Source organism: Lissotriton vulgaris, chromosome 6 (genome assembly GCF_964263255.1).
Source record: "Lissotriton vulgaris chromosome 6, aLisVul1.2, whole genome shotgun sequence".
Classification (NCBI taxonomy): domain Eukaryota; kingdom Metazoa; phylum Chordata; class Amphibia; order Caudata; family Salamandridae; genus Lissotriton; species Lissotriton vulgaris.
In genome coordinates, this window is record NC_141694.1 from 1,880,195,833 (window position 1) to 1,880,217,006 (window position 21,174).

Below are 21,174 nucleotides of genomic sequence, written 5' to 3' on the forward strand. Positions count from 1 at the left end.
TTTTGACCTACCTTTTTGCTAAATTTTGTGTAATTCCGTTCAGCAGTTCGGGCTGTAGATTTGTCTAAAGTTTTCCATGAAATTGACATGAAGAAAACACATTTGGGATCCCCCTTTTTTCTTGACACCCGCTCGACAATTCACCCTGAGACTTTCTAGACAGGAGCTGACCTGAGCAAACCATTAGTTTTGAAAATGTCACGAAGATTCGTCAAACTGCGCCAAGGAGGTTGGCAAAAGAAAAAATGCTTTTTAAATAGAAACGAGGTCCTGACTATAATGACCTACTGACGATGTACATAAATATATTTAACGAATTGAATAGTGAAGCATTTGCTGATTAATCATTATGATAAAAATGTATATATCGTGAAAGATGAATAAATGAGGAACCATAAGCATCTAGTCAGTGACCTATATACATATTAAACATAAAACATTATAACTTTAAGTAATGCTTGAGTACATCTAATGACTACACATTTATATAAAGGAATACACATAGCTAAATAGATTCATATAATTAAATAAAACGTTTATTAGCACAAGCATATGCTGTTCATCTATGTTTCTGTCTGGTAGTTACATCAGGAAGAGCCAACTCTTGAGTAGTCTTCCAAAGATGGGATAGTTATCTGTTAATCTTATGTTTGGGGGTAATGAATTCCGTAGTTTGGCTGCTTGAACAGAGAAAGATGTGCCACCTATTTATTCTTGTGTGGTGGGATTCCGAGGAGAGGTGGCACTCTAGAGTGGAGATTCTTTTATTGAATGTATTGGTGATCTGATTCCTGATGACAAGCAGTCCTGTTTCATGTATTGCTTAATCGGTGATGCAGAGCAGCTTGAAAGTGGATCTTCTGGCAACTGGTAACCAATATAGGGATCTCAAGGCAGGGGATATGAGAACACGTGGCATTACATGCAGGAATAGTCTGAAAGCAGAGTTCTGAGTTCTGAATCTGTTGTAGTCTTTTCATAGTTGATGAAGATAATCCATAATAGAGGTCATTATCATAATCAGACTTAGACAGTATAAGAGATATAGTACCCTAGACCGTGTGCAGGAATCCAAAGTGGGGGAAGATGCATTGCAGAGTGTTTAAAGAAATTAAGCTTGATCTAGCTCATTTGTCCACTTGGGCATTCATTTATAGCTTTGTGTCCACTGTACTTCCAAGGCTTCTTACTTCCTTAGATACTTTAGGCAGTATTCTCAGATCGTCAGACCAGGAGGCGAGTGGGTAATATATATTCCAATCACTGTTTAGGAAGCATTCCCTTTGAAATAGATACAAGTCATCTATTGATCTATAGCTCTGAGGCAGCTGAACGTTTCCGAGTTTCCTATGGCTTTGGGGCTTTGAAGTTTAAGGAGTATTTGTGTGTCATCTGCAAAGTTATAGCACGTCAGGTGAAAATCATTAATTGATCAGTTCCAGTAATGACTTCAAGCATGGGTGAGATGATAGAGCTTTTGTGAAGTATGAAGTATGGTTTGGATGAGAAAGGGGTGTGTGGATGACATTTGTTCTATTTTGTAGGAGGGAGCTGATCCAGTCGAATGCAGTCACCTCCATGACAGCTTCATAGACTCTTTGTCTATGTCATGGTCAAATGTGTCACAGGCAGTAGAGAAGTCCAAGAGGAGTAGTGCAGTAACTCCATTTGGGTCTACTGTATCCGTAAGGTCATCCTAGATGGCAATGAGGGCAGATTCTGTGCCAATTTCTGGATGTAAAGTATGGAGTTATCTTCGATGAATTGTGACATCTGGGTGAATGGAGATCTTTCTATCAATTTGCCGAGGAAGGTTCCATTTGTAATTGGTCTGGAGTTGTAGGGGTTAAGCGGCTCCAGGTTTGCTTTCTTTAATATTGGATATATAAATGACTTTTTAAGGTCTCCTGGATATATTCCTGTAGTTAAGGAATTATTGCTGATTCCTCTTACTGGTGTTGCAGCAGAGGTAGATAGTAGAATTTGGCTGAAGGTTTGTTGTGGAGATGGGTCAGAAGGGCAGTCAACAGGCCTACTTACTTTGACCAGATCCATAAATTCACAGGAATGCAGAGGCTGGGTTAGCCTACTCTTAGAGGGCTTTTTTGTAAAGGAGTCCGTGCTGGTGCTTTTCCTTTGTTTTAAGTAGGAGTCTAACGTGTCTGTTTTGGCAGTATAATGATTTGCCAGTTTGCTTGCAAATTCTTGAGTAATGGAATGCGTTCTTCCCAAGCAATTTGGTTTAGGAAAGTCTGTGAGAATTCTATGAAATTATTTATTTGCACATTTACAATTTCGTACTCTGTCTGAATAGTATGTATTTTTTAGCTTTTCTGACTGGTGACTTATAAAATCTATTAAAGGTGAACTCTGGACAATAAACAAAAGGTAGGAGGCGCACTCAAAAGGATCAAGGAGGCAATGTTATTATTCCAAAGTTTTCTTCTTTATTTGGGTAATTATACCAGATAAAACAGCCAACGCGTTTCGTTACAGTACGTAACTTCGTCAGGGCTGAAAAAATGATCATAAGGAGAAACAAATTACATATATATTAAAAAATCACAAAGGATGTAACAATCAATTTTACATAAAATATTTACAACATAGGATGGAAGTTTTTTTAGACACACACAAACAGTTATTTTATACAAAGGAAAAAAACAACATATAAGAGATGCGTACAACTCTTATCAGCCTAATCACATTAGTCCATACAAATATATTACAATCACATTATATTTATATACAATTTAAAAACATTTTAAACCAAAATGTAATAGTTAAATACAGGTTCGCTGTACCAGAGGAGTTTGAGATAGGGAGAAAAAGTGGAAAAGGGGGAAGAATAAAAGTAACATGAAATGTATGAAGAAGGGGGAGAAACAATCCATAGGAGTACTGAGCCAACACTAAAAAAGACGTTTATAAGTAGTGACGCCATAGTAAAGTGCAATACTCGTAGCATAATTGTGCTGAGGGAACGGAAACACAGGAGGAAATATAATACCTCCCTGACTGTAACGCCTGAACCTGCTTCAAAGATATATGATCTATAGAGTTTTGAGATCTGACAATGTTGGCCTGCTTCACCCAATGAGATACTAATATCACCAATCAAATCAAGTAAGCTACACATAATGGATTGTTACTAAGAAGTAACTACTCACCATAAATTCAAAACTTCAAGAATGACCTATAGAGACCCAGTGTATAGAAGATCATACAGGTAAGGTTTTCAAATCCCAAATGTCATATGCAAATTAGCAACGAGACATACTGTAAATAAAATAATTGATGAGTTATACTCAAGTCTATGATTACATCGAACCATAGACAAAATTAGAGCTAACTAGATATACACATGATTAAAAAAAGGCACAAGGAAGACCTATGGTGCTTCAAAAATTATATATGCCTCATGCAAAACAGCATGTATGTAGCATTTACTAGGTCAAATTTAGAATGTTTTAACACCTCAGATCAACTAAACTCACTGGGGTTTTAACAGGACCTTAATTAGTGATATTTATACCTTGGTGGAACCCCCTGCACGGTATAATCTAATTTATAGATTTTAATCAAAGTGCCTCTGCCAGAGAGAATTGTCATTATTGTATGAAGGCTATTTTCTTAAACCACACATGCTTGATCGAAGAACTGTGTCTCATTGTCAATGGGACGAATAACAATCATTGAAATTCATACCCAAGTCTAAGAGTTCTTATCTCACCTTAAGAAAAATCCTAGTCCACTGAAGGATAAAAACGATGTGGCATCGGTATCTGTTTTGTGAGTACTGCTTATCTATGTTGTTAATCTGTGAAGAATAGTTGTAGCATTAATGATCGAGTCATTACTGGGACATATAACTAGACAGAGAAGTACATTCTATCTCGCAACTAAATTAAATCTAAATTGTATACATAGTCCGTAGCTTGAAATAACGGCCAATATCTATGCTGTTTAAAGAGATGTCTAACACTGCGTTTTGCTCTTTGAAGGTGAAGAGCACCGTGCCCCTATTTAAATTATAAGTGAATCTTACCTCCTGTTGCTAAGGCTCCAAGTAGAGAGTAATTTCAAAGGACCCCAAAGTTTTATATAACACCTTCTAACTGTGATAAACATCTGTGGGTAAAGGTATATACATTCATATTCGACACAGACTGAGAGATTCCCTTCCATTAAGAATTCTAATAATATGCAAATTAGCACAAAGTAAATTACACTGCCTTAATCCCCAGAAAATTATATATTAGTAGTGATAGCTGTCTCTTACAGTAGCACGAAGTAAGTTACACTGCCTAAATCCCCAGAAAATTATATATTAGTAGTGATAGCTGTCTCTACAGTGATATATATAAAGAGACCTCCATCTCCTGTATTGACAACCCCGTTTTTAACCTCTTCGCCGCTAATGACAAGGGTAACTCGTCATGAACTTTCCATTCATTTCAATGGAAAATGAATGTAAAACATTAAGGTGCCATAGCAGCGAAGCGGTTAACCACAGTGCCCAGGAGGCGGCCCCGCTCACTTCACTCGCATAGACAACAGAGCCACAGAACCATAGCAGTTCAGCGTTGCTCCTAACAAGACACTAAATTAACAGTCATATCTCATTAAATTCCAATATCTATCCCAACAGCATAGCGGCATGGACATTCGTTTAAACTTACCCAAATTCCGTCGCAGCATTGGCGTCCCCGCATGATAACGAGGATAAACGAGGCAGTGCAGCCTCATCTGGAAATGTAAAGCCCGTAATCATCCTGCCAAAATGACGTTTACCAATCAGTAACGTCCGTCTTCGGCAAACATACTGATGATAACCTGACATCTGAGGTGAGAACACAAAGAAGGGACACATATAAGAGTGCCTCCTTATATCTAATTTAAGCGGCGGCCATATCGGAAGGGATTAAATTGTATGGAACTAATGGTTGCCATTTTTGATTGTGGTAATTGCAAACGGGCTTTTTTGTATGAGCCCTTCATTAGTGTCTTTAGTTGAAGACGTACTGCATTTTCTCTCACTTTTTTGCGTATTTATTTGCAATCTACACTTGCTTGTAGCAAATGAATCAAAAGATTGCCACATAAACTCGAATAGGCACACATTAGGTGCGTTGCAGCTTTCTAATTTGCTGTTTTATCTCTTTTAGTTCTGTATTTCAGGTGCTGGTTTTCATGTGAGAGGGTGCCCATGCCTGAGCAGTGGCCCTCTGCAGCTTTCGGAACCTTAATTCTGGGGTTGTTTGTGATGCAGCCAGACCATACACTCTTAAGTGCATTATAACCTCGTGGTAAATGCTAACTTAGGAATGGCTGCATGGAAACATGCTGAGTTTGGTGTCAAACACTTTGGAATCATACCCCCACACCAGTAACTGGTGTAGGAGTATGATCCCACCCTTCTAGAGGTAGAAACATGACAGCACCGGTATACCAGGTACCAGCTAACAGAGCCCTGGCATCACAAAATGAATGCTGCCAACCACAGGCACATGTCTGGCCTTCTGGTTCTGGATGAACCTCCTCGTGCTCTGATGAGACACCGACGGACATGGCATGTCTTTTAACACAGATTCCCAAGATTATTTGAACCTCATGATTGCAGCACAGCAATCGATTAAAGTACCCATGCCGCCACAGCGGTTACGCTAGGTGATTTCGACCAAACCCTGTGGTTCCCACATGAGTCCAATTGAGTATACTCTGAAACTGATTGCTTCTTACCACAAACATTTCCAGGCCCCCTTCCCTGTCCTGGGGAAGACCAGCAGCAGTGGAGTCCACTTGCCCTTTTTGTGCTAGGACCTACGACCACAGATGAAGCCTCACTGTGCCTCCAATGAAATGACATTCTTTTGTGACTGAGATCAGGGGAAGGCCCCATACTGTTGGGGTACCAGCCTTGTGGTGAATTTACGCCGGATCCCATTGGCCTTAATGCTTTGAATTATTTTTCCTAATGCATTGTTTATGATCTTTGCTTTCATTTTTCCATTTTACATTCGAGCACTTACTTTCACATCTTTCTCTTGCCCAAAAAAAGCCCATAAAAATAATAGTGTATGTTGCATATTATGCCTTTATATATATTGTTCATTCTATAAATTGAAACAATGATTGAATAAATTGATGGCTAAATAATATTCTGGGTGGCCTGTTAAAAACTGTGAGCTCTCTCTTGTTGACTGCACCTCTGTAATAATTGTTTTCGGCTGTATGAATTAACTTCATAGATGTACTTCAGAGTAATGCTGAGTATGGCTAGTATTGTCTAGGACCACTGTTTCCCCTACCACTGGATGAAATTCCGGCAGGGGAGGCCTGGATAATAGGTTTCCTGACAGAGGGAGGTGTAACCACCTTCCAGACATGTTTTAGTGTATTGGTGCTTTGAAGTGTGTACTGGGGACACATTTGGTGTCCCTGTGCATATCCCAGTTCAAACCGGCTACCAGCCCTTGCTCTGGCGTGAAACTGGACAAATGAAATGGGTGTAAGATAGAAAGCCCTGGCTACAGGGCTTAAGATTTACATGGACAAAACTCTGATACTGAATCCTGGAACTTTGATGATCTACAAGGCACTAGATAACTGAAGAATCTCCCTTGGAGTAAAGGAGTCAGGCACCAAAGACGCATCTGACTAGTCTGCATCTCTGAAGCTCCTACCGGAATCCAAAGAATTTTGCAACACAGGAGGTGAGTTCCGTGGTCTCTGAGGTTGATCTGTGCGCTCATCAATTCTGAGGCCTGTATCCCACGTGGAGATCGTGCAACCCGAACCCCTGGACACTGCGGCCATTTGCAGAAGCATCAGCTTTGAGGCAACCTCTGAGACTGAGCTTTGTGTTATTTGTAGCCCTGACCCAAGGGCAGCATTTCCACTTACGATTGCTGGCTTACATTCCACAAGTATTCCGTGAGCTGGCCGTTTGTGTTTTCTCTTGAGGTCCCTTCTCGATCCCTGGTCCATCGACTGGAACTTTTTATGAACTACAAGGCACTAGATAACTGAAGAATCTCCCTTGGAGTAAAGGAGTCAGGCACCAAAGACGCATCTGACTAGTCTGCATCTCTGAAGCTCCTACCGGAATCCAAAGAATTTTGCAACACAGGAGGTGAGTTCCCGTGGTCTCTGAGGTTGATCTGTGCGCTCATCAATTCTGAGGCCTGTATCCCACGTGAAGATCGTGCAACCCGAACCCCTGGACACTGCGGCCATTTGCAGAAGCATCAGCTTTGAGGCAACCTCTGAGACTGAGCTTTGTGTTATTTGTAGCCCTGACCCAAGGGCAGCATTTCCACTTACGATTGCTGGCTTACATTCCACAAGTATTCCGTGAGCTGGCTGTTTGTGTTTTCTCTTGAGGTCCCTTCTCGATCCCTGGTCCATCGACTGGTGGGTCCCTGAGGAGGCAACTTTAACTATGTTTGGGCTTGCCTGATTGCTCAAGATATACGCCCTGACTCTCCATTGCTTAGGGAGTCCCCAGGACCTTGCTGTTCTGCACAAAAGCATATTTTCCCTTCCTGCATGGGTTGCTGTTGCCAAGGCTTGTTGTGTTCAATCTGACCACCAACGCCGCAGCTTTCAACATCCTTCATGGGACGAGTCAAATCCAGGTCCTGTCCATCATTGACAACTCCTGGTCCTCGTGGCTGTAGAGTCAAGCTTCAACCAGTCATCAGTGGGCATTCGTCTATGGTGCACCTGTGACTGGCAAGTGACCCTGACTCTGTCCCCCCTGCTTTCAGGTTCTTCACATTGTTGATCCAAGCTTGGATCCTCCAAGCACTTTGCAGCAGATCGCCGTTGAAACCAACAACGATTCCGGATACTGTTTGACACCTATGCACCCAGCTTCTCTGGGTGAGATAACTTGAGTACTCTAGTGCTCCCATGGATGTTAATCCTAGAACCCCTTAAGTCTAAAGGTGTTTGCTCAAAGTCCTCTCCTAAGTGTCCTTAACTTCTAAAATTCCAACTGCAACTCTCCAATTGAATAGTACTTGGGGTCTAAAACACCATGATGGTGGAGTAAATCAAAGGTTCGTTGTTAGCCGGACAACCATGTCCCAGGCCCCCCCCTTCTGTAGAGTTCCCAAGGGGGCTCCTCACTCGGCGTGCGGAGTGGTGCCCTTTAATAATTAGGGAATAAAATAGACAAATTTCCCAAAACTGGCCATATGCTTTACAATATCCAAAGTATAAAGTTGTTGGACTGCCTCTTTTGCTGTACGGGTGCCCAATTGGTCGAGGATCAGTCCAAGGTAAATTCTATGGACTGACTTTAGGGCTGGACAGCAGAGTAGAATATGGGACAAGGATTCTCATTTATAATTTCAGAAGCGGCACTCCATTATGCCTGGCCTTATGTTCACAGTTAGATATAGTTCTTTAGAAGGTAGCGGATGTAATCTGGCAGCTAAAATCATATGTAGGGCTTGCCCCCCACGTCCTGCCTGAGATTAAGTCAAGTCAAGTCAAGTCATAAAATTTGTATAGCGCACTACATACCCAGAGGGTTTCAAGGCGCTTAGGAAGGGGAGGAGGATTATTTGTCAAATATCCACGTTTTAAGCTGCTTTCTGAACGCTAGGTGGTTCTGGGTGAGGCGCAGGTAAGCGGGGAGTGAGTTCCATGTTTTAGCAGCCAGGTATGAAAAGGATCTGCCTCCCATGGTGGTCTTGTTGATGCGAGGTACAGTGGCGAGGGCTTGGCTGGAAGACCGTAGTTGGCGGGGGGGGGTGTAGAAGGACAGTCGAGAGTTGAGGCAATCTGGTCCGATGTCGTAGAGTGATTTGTGTGCGTGGGTAAGCAGTCGGAAAGTGATCCTCTTATTGACGGGTAGCCAGTGGAGGTCTTTAAGGTGACCAGAGATGTGTTCGTTGCGTGGGATGTCTAATATGAGCCTGGCTGATTCGTTTTGGATTCGTTGGAGTTTTTTCTGGAGTTTTGCGGTAGTACCCGCGTAGAGGGTGTTTCCGTAGTCCAGTCGGCTCGTGACCAGAGCGTGGGTGACTGTTTTCCTTGTTTCGGAGGGGATCCAGCGAAATGTTTTTCTGAGAATGCGAAGAATGTTGAAGCATGAAGAGGATACGGCGCTGACTTGTCTGTTCATTGAAAGTGAGGAATCCAGGATGACTCCCAGGTTCCGTGCGTGGTCTGTCGGGATGGGTGCTTTTCCGAGGGCTTCCGGCCACCAGGAGTCGTCCCATGAAGAGGGGGAAGTACCTAAGATGAGGACTTCGGTTTTGTCTGAGTTCAGTTTCAGACGGCTTTGTTTCATCCATTCGGCAACTTCTTTCATTCCTTCGTGTAGGTTAGTTTTGGCGGTGCTGGGGTCATTGGTGAGAGAGAGGATTAGTTGAGTGTCGTCCGCGTAGGAGATGATGTTGAGGTTGTGTTGGCGTGCGATGGCCGCGAGGGGGCTCATGTATACGTTGAAGAGGGTGGGACTGAGTGAGGATCCTTGAGGTACGCCGCAGATGACTTCAGAGGCCTCGGACTTGAATGGAGGAAGGCGGACTCTCTGGGTTCTTCCGGTGAGGAACGAGGTGATCCATTCAAGTGCTTTTCCTTGGATTCCGATGTTATTGAGGCGTTGTAGGAGGGTGCTGTGGCAGACTGTATCGAATGCTGCAGAGAGGTCGAGGAGGATGAGGGCGACTGTGTCTCCATTGTCCAGTAGAGTTCGAATGTCGTCTGTTGCTGCGATGAGGGCGGTCTCAGTGCTATGTTTTGCTCGGAAGCCAGATTGTGAGGGGTCGAGGGATTTGTTGGCTTCGAGGAAAGCGGCGAGTTGGTTGTTGACGGCTTTCTCGATGACTTTGGCTGGGAATGGAAGAAGCGAGATGGGGCGGTAATTTTTGAGTTCGTTGGGGTCCGCTGTTGGTTTTTTCAGAAGGGCGGTGAGTTCAGCGTGTTTCCAGTCTTCTGGGAAGGTGGCGGAGTTGAAGGAGCAGTTGATGACGTCTCGGAGGTGCGGTGCGATGACGGAGTCTGCTTTGTTGAAGATGTGGTGAGGGCATGGGTCTGTGGGGGATCCTGAGTGGATGGAATTCATCAGGCGGATGGTGTCCTCGGTGGAGATTGGGTTCCAAGCGTTAAGGGTGTTCACGGGGGGAAGATGGTCAGCAGATGGTAGGGTGGGTTGGTTTCCGGATTGGTTGTCAAAGCTGTTGTGGATGTCTGCAATCTTGTTGTGGAAAAAAGAGGCTAGGGAGTCGCAGAGGGTTTGAGAGGGTGTGATGTCGTTGGAGTTGGCCGAGGGATTGGAAAATTCCTTGACGATGTTGAAAAGTTCCTTGCTGTTGTGGGCGTTGTTGTCAAGTCGATCCTTGAATGCTGTTTTCTTGGCTTTTCGGATCAGTTGGTGGTGAGAGCGGGTGGCGCTTTTGAAGGCGTCCTTGGTGCTGGTGGTTGGGTCTTTTTTCCAGGCCTTTTCAAGGGAGCGGCAGAGTTTCTTGGACTTCTTGAGATCATCGTTGAACCATGAGGCTTTCTTGCTGCCAGGTTTGCTTTGACGTTTTTTCAGTGGAGCTAAGGTGTCGGCGGTGTTGGATAACCATAGCGTGAGGTTGGAGGCGGCATCGTTGGCGTTGGAAGAGAAGGCTGGGGAGTTTCGAAGGAGCGATGCGGAGATTTGGTCTGTGGTGATTTTGTTCCAGTTTCTTTGCAGGGTAGGTTGGGAGTGGTTGATGGGTTTCGGCTTGTTGTAGATGAAGTGGACGCAGCTGTGGTCGGTCCAGAGGAGATCCGTAGTGTGGCTGAAGGAGACATGGTTGCTGGATGTGAAGATGGGGTCGAGTGTGTGACCTGCGATGTGGGTGGGGGAAGTGACTAGTTGTTTAAGTCCGAGGTTGGCGAGGTTGTCCAAGAGGGTGGTGGTGTTGCGGTCGTTGGTCTTTTCAAGGTGAAAGTTGAGGTCTCCCAGAAGGATGTAATCTTTGGAGCGGAGTGCGTGTGGGGTGATGAAGTCCGTGATGTCTTCACTGAATGTTGCGCGGGGTCCTGGTGGTTTAAGTTTCCGACTGGTCCGTATATGTGGGATACTTTGCGTCTCATGAAAGCCTCTTGCTGTCAGGGAATCCATATCCAAAGTGCGAGACAGTAGACACAATTGCTTTTTTATTGTTGCTTTGATAATAGGGTAATTGGTTATGCTAGGGTCCCAGTTCTCTATAGCAAGCTGCAAAAGGTCTTTAGCTAAGGGAAGGCAGGCAGACCATGGGTGTTGGTTTTGTAGGAAAATCAATTTTATAACTGCCTTGAAAGAGTTTGTGGGGGCCGCCATTGTTAAAAGAAGTACTTCGCAAGAGTCGTCAGCTCTTCTAGCTTTTGTTGGTTGAGGTCGAATTCCAAGCAAATTAGAGTGTTCCTGGTGCAAGCAGGTAAACGGAATTTCTTTCTGTAGGCGGTGCAATGTATTTTTTCCAGGTCCAGTGCAAATTTCTCTGGGAATGCCTGTTGCGCATAGTTGAGGGACGGTAATAGTTTGGCCCTCAAGACTCTCTGTATGCCCTTTGTTGATGGGCTGTCCAGAGACGTGTATAATTTGCAGAGTTCGTAGATGACCATTTTCCCCTTCTGCTGCATTTTGTGGAGATGCACTAGTGGGATGCCTGATTCGCTAATCCAAACCCCAGGGTCAGTATAGGATTGGACGCAGTCCAGTGTCAGCATGCCGAACCGCCACTTTCCCTCCTTTTTTTCAGATAGTGGCCAATATCCATATTTTAGACTTGGTTGAATTAGCGACCAGCTTGTTCTGAGCATTGTGTTTGGAGAGGGCCCTAAGCGCTTTTTGGAGGCCTATTTTGGTATGATCGAGAAGAACCAGGTCCTCAGCCTACTGCAACAACTGTATCTTTGTGAGGCCAATCCAGGGCATGGCTAAAGAGGCTCCAAACAGTGCCTGGCCCATGTCCGCAGTATACAAATTGAAGAGCATCGGGCCAGGACACATCCCTGCTTTAGCCCCCGGACCGTGAACATTTTCTCTGTGGCAGACTGACTGGTAAGTTTTACCCTTACCCAAGTATGCGAATATAGTGCTCTAATGGCTTGTAGTCAGGCTGGACTGATGTTCCAACATGCCACTTTCTGCCAAAGGATTGAACGGTCTACTCCATTGAAGGCTGCTGAGTAGTCGAATAAGCAGGTAAAAAGAGGCAGGTGCGATGGGATAGCGCTTGAAGGACTAAATAGGACAGGGCGACAATGTTATCCATGGTTGAACCCATGGTCATAACCCAGTCTGATAAAATTGTAGAAGACCTTCCGTCTTGACCCAATCCGCTAATTCAACCAAGAGTGAACTTGCATTGGCCTTGCCCTCAATGTCCAGCAGGGCTATCATTTGGTAATTACTAGGGTCCAGTGACCCCCTCAAAGAGTCTGGGATGTTCCCCAGTAGTCTACATTCCACATATAGCTGCGCCAAGGTGTCTGACCAGAAGTCTGTCTCTTCAAAAGAGGGAGCCTTGTAGACCACTAGGGCCGGGAGCTCCATTTGGTCGAATCTTTTTTAGGATTAAACAGTGAGCTACTGCAGAAGATCAGAATCTACTTGGATGCTGACGGGCTCTATCCACACTTTGTTGGTGTTGGTTCACCCTATAGGTAGGAATAATTCTACGCCACATATATACTGCTTTTCACACACTTCAACAAATCCCTTTTGTTTGCCAAAAACAAGGGTTACATACAATTTCTAAACCAAGTTTAAACTTTAAAGCAGATTCAGATGTCTCATAAACACACTCTGATTAGCCTCTTGAGAGTGTAATTTGCTTTTTAACTGTTAAAAGACCCCAAAGGAAGGGAGGTTGGGGTTGGCTGGGGGGTTGCCTCTATGCACCTAAGGACAATACAGGGGAAACTAGGACATATTTTTAAACAGGCATAGGTAGGAAAACAGCAATTTAAACAGTACCAATGTCACAGAAAACAAGTGTTCAATTTAAACCCTTCCCTGTGGCGGCTATTCCGCTGCAGCGCTAAGGGGGTGGGGGGCCACGCGGCGCACCCATGCTGGTGACGGAACCGCTCCGTCACCAGCCGCGGTCGCGCTGTGCTCATGACGGAGCGGTTCCATCTCGGACCCGCTCGATTAATGGAACGCTCAGCGCAGGCGAGGAATCCGCACCGCGCAGGCGTGCCGAGCGGGCCGTGACGGAATCGCTCCGTCATCAGCACAGCGCAACCGCGGCTGATGACGGAGCGGTTCCATCACCAGCATGGGAGGGGCTAAACAGTCATGGGCCAAAAGAAAACACAGTTGTAATAGTACCAATTGCACACAGGACAAGAGATTACATTCAAACAGTGTTAATAATTGTAGTTTTAAGAATCATTCACAGAAAAGAGCGAAGGTTAAAATTGAGTTTTATTTGGGTCTTCAAATAAAAAAGCTACAGTTTTAATACCAAAAATCACTGTTATTTACCAGTTAAAAGTAACTGACATAAGTATACCTTGCACAACTGTGATGCACAACTATGATGCACTGCGTATGACTGCAAATATTATGTTACTGATGATGTCCAAAATCTATGACCTTATGTCAGTTCTGTATGTCTGTGTGCGTATGTTTGTATGCATGTGTGTGTATATTTGAGTGTAGGGGAGTATGTAAAGGTTGGTGTGTGATATACTCCTTGTGTGTATTTTTAGCGTTGAATGTTAATGCATGTCAGTGTATGATAATGACAGTAATTCAGGTTTACTGTAAAGGTATGACTGAATTTATGAATTGATATACCTTCTGGTGTGCAAGTTAGTGTACAGTGGTCTGTTATATTAGTGCAGAGTTTGTGGAAGATACTTTGTTGAAAACACGCAAAAAGGTGTCTCTTCTTGCATCACCACCTCCATTTTTGCAGACTGATTTTTAACAGGGTACACTTGATCAATACTGTTCAGTGCCCAATGTATGTGCATTGCGCCTTAAACATGACAGACCTGGAAAACTCAAAAATTGCATATTGAACTATCCGGTAAGGCCATAATATATGGTGGGGGACATGAATTCAATTAAAGCTATTTTTGTATCTTTGGTTTGGAAAAGCCCATTCACCCACTGTAATATTTATTAGCAATCCAATATTAACATGACTTTTTGATGTTCATTCAACCAGTTTTTCCTGACTTGGTTTTAGCTGGCCTTAGTACACTTTACCACTGTTAACCAGTGCTAATGTGCTTGTGCTCGCTGTTCAAAAAACATGGTAACATTGGCGTATACCCATTTGGCATATTAAATGGACTTATAAGTCCCTAGTAAAGAGAACTACATGTGCCAGGGGCCTTCAAATTAAATGCTACTAGTGGGCCTGCACCACTGATTGTGACAGCCACTTAAGTAGTCCTTCAAACATCTCTAAGGCATGCCATTGCAGAGCCTGTGTGTGCAGTTTTAACCTGCTATATTGTCCTGGCAAAAACAGCCTTTTACCAGGCCCAATCTTTACTTTTGAACACATATAAGTCACTACTAAGGTAAGTCCAGTACATCCCAAGGGCAGGGTGCAGCATATTAAAAAAATTGGACATGTACTTGTAAGCTTTACACATCCTGGTTGAGAAAACATTTACATTTGCTTTCACTATTGCAAGGGCTGTCTCCCCTGTTGGACAACACTAGAGTTGTCGTATTACCTTTTAAAAGTGTAACGTTTAAATTAGAATAGATAACTGTGTCTCTGGCCTCCTAGTTTAAATTGCTAACTTATGGTGAAGTTGAATTATAAGTTGCCATTCTGAAAATACCACTCTTAAAAAGTTGTCATTTTCCTGCTTTAACCATTTGATGCCTGCTACCTGTCTCTGGTCACATGACTGGGTATAGTTGGGAGTTGGGCTGTGTGTATTCCTACTATACAGCCTCACACAATGGGAGCCTAGGTGTGACTGGATGGGTCATTACTGGCAGGATGGGTGGGAGGAGCTCTGCCCATCCATATATACACTTGAATTGGCTGTTTATTGTCTTCATGAAAAGAGCTGCATAACACCTGTAATTAGTCTGGAGCCAGGGCCAGAAAGGCAGGACATCTGTGCACTTCAATGGCATGCCTCTAGAAGCTTCTCTCCACTTGAAAGGTACAACTGCGTATAAAAGAAGGACCTTGGAAACCACCAATTCAGTACACTCCTGGACCTGTGGATTTTCTGCCAGGAAGAAGGGGCGCTGTGCTGCTACAAGGATGGGTACTCTGCTTGACAGCTACTTTGCTGGACGTCTGCTATGGTGGGCTGACCTGCTGCGTGATACCTTCTTACCTGGGTGAAAAGTACTGGACATGTATCACTTGAACCCAAAGTGACTCCAGGGTCTAGTTGGCTGACCTCTTCGTCTAAAGACTCAGGGACACAACAGGCTTCTAAAAAACATTTTATCTGCACTTGGACTCTGCCATCTGTGAGTCTACCCTGCCAAGTTATTCCACCCCTGTCTCTGTGGTATTGGTATAACTAACGCATGTCCTCTGCTGTGTGACAAAAATCTGATCAAAATTGACGAATCTCTTCTGCTGCCTTGATTGGACCCATCATAAAGAATTGCATTGATGATGTGTTCCACTTCACTCTAAGAACTATCACTGCATGATGGATCCTCAGCACATAAAATATTCAGTAAAAACAAGACAAAACTTTCTAGAGTTTTTTGTGAGTGTCTGGGATTCTAACATCCTAAAGCTATTCCTAAACATTATGTTGAACACCATACCCAGCATCTGAGTTTCTTAGGACAAATTGTACTTCATACCTATGCATAGCTGGCTTCAGCCATGGAAGCAATGTATGTCCTCTCGGTGAAGAACACCTCCATGACTTCTGAAATCAAATCTATGAGTGAGAGTGGCTCGCTTGGCAATCTAGCAATGACCTAGGGCAATAATTATACTGTGAACATCTCACCTAATAAATAACAAACCGTGGCTGGAGTTTACACATTTTTTGGACCACAGACGTTGTCTAATATTTTCGAAATAAACAGGGCAGGAAGACATCAAGATTTCAGCAACACTAAACTATCCATTACTGAAAGCAAAAAACTTGCCATGCTAAAGTATTCTGAGCTTTAAGTCCTTGTAGATAATTGGTTCACTGACATATTTTCAAGGCCACTAATATTCAGTTGCAGTTATCAAAACCTTTATATCGTTAACAAAAATATTGAGACCCTGTACTTAATTTTAAAAAGTTGCTAATATTAAAAAATTTATATTGATGTCAAAAATATCTAATTTAACATATATTAAAAAAAATCCTGGAAACAAAAATATTATGACATTTTAAATACCCATAGACTATATCAAAAATATCAAAATCAACAATATCGACTACATAAATATCATTCAAACAAGTAATCAATAGCAGTAAAAAATATGAAAAACATAACATAATATTTAAACAAGCAAACAACACAAGCTACATTCCACAATAATACATATAATTTGTAAGTAATAAATAATATTTTTCTTGACCAAAATAATACATTTAAAATATATCAACATGAAACTCCTTTAAAATATAAATTCAAAATATTTACCTCTCATTTCAATTCAATTCAAGATCTTTATTCGATTGTAAATTTTACAATCATAAAAGTACAATTTATAAGTAAACAGTTAAAAACAAACCAAGCAATTCATTTCATGTAACATGTAAGAGACACAACATACAGTACAAGGTAGAAAAAGGAGAGCAACGGGCACTATGAGCATGAGCAATATTAGGTGTGTATTAAAAACATAAATTACTATATTAATTAAAAAATACCTAAAACATTCACAGCATAACTAACCATCCATATTTTCCTGAAGGAGATGGCTTTCTTTAAAAAGTTACAGACAAATAAAGTGCAGTCACAGTTCAGTAATTGGAGGTAGTAAAGTGCAGGTTTGAATTGTGCAAAATTCAATTTTTTGAGGCACGGTGCAAGATATAGTTTCCGGGGTATAGTGTAATAAGGGCAAATGAAAAGAAAGTGTGCCAGATCTTGAGGAGACTTCCCGTCGCAGCCACAAGCTGGCAACACTTCACCCCGTTGAGCCCCACTTGGAACCGCCAGTAAGAGATGAAATAGGTCAAAACGGAACTTTATTAGCAGAAAGCGTTCATAGCTAGTCATAGGCCATGACAGATAAGGTTCCATTTGTGGGCAGATTTTAAGTAGTAGGTGTTTCCTGACACTGTCCTTCTGTATCTCAACCTCTTCTCTGTCTGTACATCTTAGTAATAATATAGCATTTTTTACCAAGATAACGTCGGGTTTTGTGATCAAGTTAGGAGCAAAAAACAAATCAGGTCGACCAATTGCCGACAAACAGTCCTTTATATACTTCAACCACGGGACTTTGAACCTCCCATCTTGCGTTAAGGCTTCTTTCAATAAAGCGTGAGTGAGCGGAATATCGGTATTGAGCCAACAGTTCAGCCAGCACAGAACTGGGTTTACTGCTATTCTATCACTTAAGTGGGGGACCCCCAACTCCTCGTGTACAGAAAAATTCCCAATACCCCTTGGCAGCCTTAGTATCTTTTTCAGAACGTTATTTTCTGTAACCTCTAGGTCCTTTATCTTGCAGTAGCCCCGGAGCTCGCTTCCATAGCAGGCGACAGCAACACTTTTTACCTGATATAGTTTGAGCAAAGCGGCCGTTGGGCAGTTCCCGATTTTTTTTGCAAAACCAAGTATGGCCGCATTTACCCATGTTGCTTCGCCCTTCTATTTGGAAACTGCGGGGCCCCAGGATAGTTTATGATCTAAGAGGACCCCAAGGTATGAAAAGGTATTGGTAGTAGGGATTTTCTCCCCATTTATACTAAAGGAATTAATTTTCTGTGTACCCTTTCCTATTTTCATGACATAGGACTTGGAATTGTTAATGCTTAGGCCACGGGACTCAATGAATTTAAAAAAGGAATTTAATAATTTCTTACGGCCAACTGCTGTTCTAGATATAAGAACAGCATCGTCTGCGTAAAGCAGCACAGGAACCCCTTTGCGCTCAACAAAGGGGTAGTCTGCTTCAGTATTTAAGAGAAATTCCTCCAATTCATTGATATACAGATTAAAGAGGAATGGGGCCAAAATGCATCCTTGTCGTACTCCCCGGTTTATTCGGAATTCATCCGTTACTTTAAGATCTTGGGTGTATCGGACGTTAGCTCTTGTATCCGAATGCAGATCGGCTAAAAAGTTGACAAGATTCCTCTCTACGCCCATTTTCAACAAGGTAGCCCATAAAATGCCTCTGTCCACACAATCAAAAGCAGACGACAAGTCCATAAATGCCATGTAAACAGTTCCTTGTCTAGCCAGGGTATATTTACTTAAGATCAGGTATAAATTCAGACACTGTGTAATTGTCGAGTGGCCAGGTCTGAATCCATACTGTATAGATGAAAGAATATTATTATCTTTGGCCCATGTAGATAGCCTGTTTAGAATTACCCCCCTACCACTTTAGCTACTGAATTTATTAAAGATATCGGCCTGTAACATAATGGGCTGCTGCGGTCGCCCTTTTTAAAAACAGGGACTATAGTCGATAGCCCCCACGTGTTTGGGCACCCTGTGATCACTGCTGCATTCACTACCGCCGTGAGAACGGGAGCCCAAAAGGAAATACTGGACTTAAAAAGGTCCGGAGGTAGACCATCCGGGCCCGGGGCCTTATTGCTAGTTAGACCCTGAATACCCCTTACAACCTCATTAACTGAAAAGCATAATGGGATTGCGGATTGGGTTAAAAAAGCATTTTCTGCCCGGTGCTCATTACTCTTAAAAATTGTACTGAAGTGAGTCACCCACTCCCCCTCAGAAATGTTTGTACCAAGGGCTATATCATTAGGGTTATCAAACAAAGGTTTGTTGATAATTTGCCAAAACCTACTGCTGTTCCCCAGCACTAAAGGATCAAGGAGGGATTCTATGGTAATGGCCTTGATTTCCTTTTTCCTTTCGGCTAATGCCTTCTTGTAAATCAGACGAAGATTTTTTATCAGATCAGAGTCTCTGGGTTTAATTTTTAGGGCATTCTTCAGATCTCTACTTGCCTTTGAGCAGTTGTGGTCAAACCATTTAGAATGTTTTCCGCTTTGACCTTTTGTTGGAGCTGTTAACATGATGCCAATTTTTTAAACTAACCCCGCAAACCCGGTCAGAATGCTCACCGGGGATGAGTCAAAGGATGAACATGCCGACAGCTCCTCTTCACATGCACTGTTTATTTGGGTATATAGAGTATCTTGATTTATTAGTGTCCATTTAATGCGGCGTCTGCCATTTATACAGCTCAATGTGCCCTGGTCATTGCGAGACGTTCGTTTTGTAAATAGAGACCCACCCATACTGATTGCTAGGGGATTATGATCACTATAAACACTCAGAAGGATAGTGAAATTCGAGACCCAATTTACAAGATCTGTAGATACTAGTATGTGATCTATAAAGGATCCCTGCCCATGACCTTTAAAGGTTGGAACGTCAAAAATGTTTGTGTCAGGAACCATAGACATAGCTGCAATTAGATTATTTTCATTGACTAAATCATTTAAATTCTTACCTCCCCTAGTATGGGCGAAATGGAACCCTTCAACATTGTTACATCCCAGAGAGCCCATTGGAGTAGATCCTGGGTTCCCACAAGGGTGAACATTAAAATCACCTACTATCATCAGTTTCCGCGACACGGAGCATGCAGTTTTTCTCATTATTTCTATTAGGGACGCAATATTACAGTCACCATTACCACTATTAGCATTATAAAAATTAACCAGGGTCAGAACATTTTTGCCATTTTTTAAATCAATCAGCTGGTTGTTCCGATTATCGTTGTGACAGATGCTTATTTTACAAAGCATGCCCAGATTAATAAAAATGGCCAGGCCTCCCTTTGCTCTGCCCCTAGTTGAAGCAACCGCTGGTATGATCATTTACATACAACACATGTTTCCCCCTATCTTTTCACCTATACCTCCTGTGTTTTTTATGCTGTGCTGGATTTCGTGTTTGCTGGTTTAGATGCTTTGGACACTCTGCCACTGCTGATCAGTGTCAGAGTGTAAGTGCTCCCTGTAGAAATTGTTATTCTAATTGGATATACTTGATTGTCATATTTGTATCACCCAGAAGTCCCTAGTAAAGTGCACTGCGTATACCAAGGCTGGTGATGTCAAATACTACTAGTGGTCCTGCAACACTGATTGTGCCACGCACATGAGTAGCCTTAAAATGGTGTCTCTGGCCTGCCCCCGCAGTGCCTGTGTGCAGTCTGTGAACTGCCATGTCCTCCTGGTCAGTGTCCCCACTGACCAGGCCTAACCCTTCCCTTTCTGTGCACATTGGTCAGCCCTATGGAAGGTGTAGGTACCCCCTTGGGCAGGGTGCAGTCAATGTGAAAGGTAGGGCATGTACTTGTGCAGGTGACATGCTCTGGTAGTGAATTACAGCCATTTTCATTTTTCACTGCTGTAAGGCTATCTTGCTCCATAGCCTATGGAGCAAGATAGACCATAGGCTATCATGGGGGATGCTGGATACAGTGGCTACCAGCATACCTTCCCAAAGGAACAAGATAGGACATAAAAGTCTGGTATCCCTGAACTCAGAATTTATTAACACCTGTTTTAGGAAAGGTTCTTCTTAAATCCTGTGTTTGAGAACAGCACTTTTAGAAAGTAGCTGTTCTCTTGTCTGGCCTTTCTGTGTGCCTTGGCCTGTTTGTGAATTGACTGTCTAGTTTAAGATTACGAGGGGAGCCCCAGGAGGCTGGCTGGGTCAGCCCTAGACTGAATGACTACATTTGCAACTTGAGTGGTGGCAGGAGATAGCACCTGGGCCTGAATAGGGCTGTGCCTACCTTCCACAATGCTGGCCCCACCTCCTGCTGGGCAGCTGACAACCCAGTCCCTCACTCTGAGAGGAAAGGAGAAGCCAGGAAAAGAAAGTGCTCCAGGAACACCCAGAACTGGTTCAGACTGGGCTCAGGGCCCACTTGCACAAAGGGAACAAAGACTTTTCGGGGTATAAGTACAGGACCCCTGACAAAAGAAAATTAGATCATCCTGGAATCAAGAAGGAACCTCTGCCAAGGAGAAAGCTGAAACTGAAGAAGGAAGCCTGTCCTGCTGTTGCTCTGC